Source organism: Cyprinus carpio, chromosome B7 (genome assembly GCF_018340385.1).
Source record: "Cyprinus carpio isolate SPL01 chromosome B7, ASM1834038v1, whole genome shotgun sequence".
In the NCBI taxonomy this organism is placed as follows: domain Eukaryota; kingdom Metazoa; phylum Chordata; class Actinopteri; order Cypriniformes; family Cyprinidae; genus Cyprinus; species Cyprinus carpio.
In genome coordinates this window covers 5,191,309-5,194,393 of record NC_056603.1, presented here as the reverse complement: position 1 = coordinate 5,194,393, position 3,085 = coordinate 5,191,309, and positions in this window count along the sequence as shown.

The window sequence follows — 3,085 nt, the reverse complement described above, 5'->3', positions numbered from 1 at the left end:
CTCGATGACGTCTGTGCTCCTCCTGCACGAGCAACTCGTGCTTGTGTTTTCTCCTCTCATATTTGGAGCAAAATAAAGCAACATTATCTGTAGTCAGAGGTCATGACCACTATTATCTTTCACGGACTTTTTCCTGGACTGCGCCCAGCTGGTGGAATGACCTCCCGATCTCAATTCGAACAGCTGAGTCTTTACTCATTTTCAAAAAACATCTAAAAACTCATCTTTTTCACCTGCACTTGACCAACTAATACTAGTACTTACCTTTTCTTTTTCTTGTCTATCATATTCTTAAAAAAAACAAACAAAAAAAAAAAAAATCCTGGCTACGTGTTCTATACTAGACTAACTGAGACTTGTCATAGCACTTGTATACCGTTGTTGTTCTCGTTGATCTGATTTTTCTATTGTTCTCATTTGTAAGTCGCTTTGGATAAAAGAGTCTGCTAAATGATTAAATGTAAATGTATTATATATTTATTATATTATTTTTTTTGTTATTATATATTTTGGTCTTTACAGTCTAAGTACAGTTGTGGGGGAGAAGGGACAAATATGAAGGAAGAATCTTGAGTCCAAGTGAGTTCTGCAGATGTTTCTGTCAGTGCTGTGGTTTGTAGATGTACCTTGTAATGGAAGTCACAGCATTCTGTTGGTTGTTTCTATATAGTGGGCCTCATTTTTCTGAGGCCGTAGGTAGTAAAAAAAATAAAAATAAAATGCAGACACATTGTTATTTGTGCATTGCTAACTTTAAAAGCTGCTTGTAGAGAGAAAATGACAGAAGTGTTAAAAGGCCTAATAAAGGTTGAGCTGGTGATTGTAGTTTGACGTCTGCTCTATTTCTGCTCTATAGTTTTAACCAGAGCGGGGAAGATAGTTATTCTTATTCTGCATCTTTAGTTTCATAAACCTCAAAATACTACCACAAGAGCAAAAGATTCCCAGCAACATGTGCATGTCAATTTTATTTACTTCCCCTTCTTAGAAACCCTGTCTAATATCAGTTTTAAGAGTCCCTGTTTTCTTATATTTTATTTGACAGTAAAGCAGCAGTAATAGCAGCTGCTGAAGCAACATTTCTAGTGAGAGGCTTCTGTCAGTTCTTGTTCTGCATATCGATAGTCAAACCTGAGACAATCACCTTTTGTCTGTGATGACTTTTGGTGGTCCTGCTCCAGTCTTTGAAGTTGTAGCAAGCGTCCCATTGCTGCTTTGCATGTTTAAAGTTAAAAAAGCTTGTCTTGACCTGTAACAACTGCTCTCTAAAATGTATATTAAACTCCAGTGTTTCACTGCTTTAGACTGAATGACTGCAGCAACAAACAGCTTGTTCTCAATAAAGAATCCTGCTGAAGATACACAAGAGTCTCCTGGAGTAAGTAACTGCTGTCTTGTAACTCCTTTTAGAGAAGAAATAAACATTTTAAATATTGTTGTGGCAGCTCGTCGCTCCATCTAGTCTGAATCAATATCATGTTATAGACTTGATCTGTCACTTGTGTGTGACAGTATATTCACTTTAAATCATTTATACATGTGTTGATCTTCATATTTTGTCTCTGATAGTGTGACCATACCAAAAGAGAAGTGAAATATATTTAAGGGGAAGTGTTTTTCTCTCTAGTCGTGATTGTGTTTATGGGGTGCAGTCTAACATGTGTTAAAGGGGTCATGTGACATTGCCAAAGAAAGAACATTATTTTGTGTATTTGGTGTAATGAAATGTGTTTTTGTGGTTTAAGGTTCAAAACACATTATTTTCCACAGACTGTACATTATTGCTGCTCTGGCTGTGAACAACAAAATAATGCAGTGTGAGAACAATTACTGAAGACATTCTCTGTGAAACAGTCTTTTCAAGTAGAAAAACAGGTTTAACAACTTGCATGCACTGAAAGAGCAGCTAAATATCTTAGAATGGATCTCTTTTTCTTCCTGTTTTGTGTTTCTGTGTAGAGTTGTGTCTCCTCCCTCATCTCTTCTTGAGCTGTGAAACGCAGGAAGTGTCTGATTTAGAGACGCATCACTGTTAAAACGGGAAGTCGTGGCCTAATGGTTAGAGAGTCGGACTTGCACTCCAAGGGTTGTGAGTTCGAGTCTCGGGCCGGCAGGAATTGTAGGTGGGGGGAGTGAATGTACAGCGCTCTCTCCACCCTCAATACCACAACTTAGGTGCCCTTGAGCAAGGCATCGAACCCCCAACTGCTCCCCGGGCGCCGCAGCATAAATGGCTGCCCATTGCTCCGGGTGTGTTCACAGTGTTTGTGTGTTCACTGCTGTGTGTCTGTGCACTTTGGATGGGTTAAATGCAGAGCACGAATTCCGAGTATGGGTTACCATACTTGGCTGTATGTCACGTCACTTTCACTTTCACTTTCACTTTAAAACCAGGGGGCAAGGAAGTCGACCGGAAGTTGAAGTCGGCCGCGTGCCGCCATCTTGTAGCAGAACTTCACTTGCGTTAGCATCCCATTGACTCCCATTCATTTTTGCGTCACTTTGACAGCGAATAACTTTACATCTGAGGCGTTTTAAGACTCCATTTGTCCATTATTTATTTCTAAAGATACACGACAATGTATAAAGGGCTCCATTACCTTCTATGTTACATTATGGCCCCGTAGAAACAGTTTTTGTAAAAATAGGCTGACGATTGCGTCATAACCACTCGACTCTCTGTCGCACAGTAGAGAAATTACCGTACAGACAGGAGGAGAAGCTCGCAGTCAATCGGGTAGACGTCAAGAGATATGGCGTACTGGCGTTACATTTTAAAATACCATACAAAATAATTAATCGGAATACTTACTCCTGCTCACTCAGGCCAAAGAACTCCCCCCCGCTCAAACTCGCCGTCTCTGCAAGATTAACGATGGCAGTTTGCACGCACAGCTACTAGAAGGTTTACATCTGTCAGACAGGTTGCTGACGTCATCAAGCTTAGTTTGAGTCTGCGCGTCAGAAACGGAAGTTCTAAAAATCGCTAAAAACGGGCTTCACTTGTCTCAATTGAGTTCCAATGGGGTCGCTGTGTCCATTTCTTTTACTGTCTATGGTTAAAACAGTCTGTTAATGTGTCAGT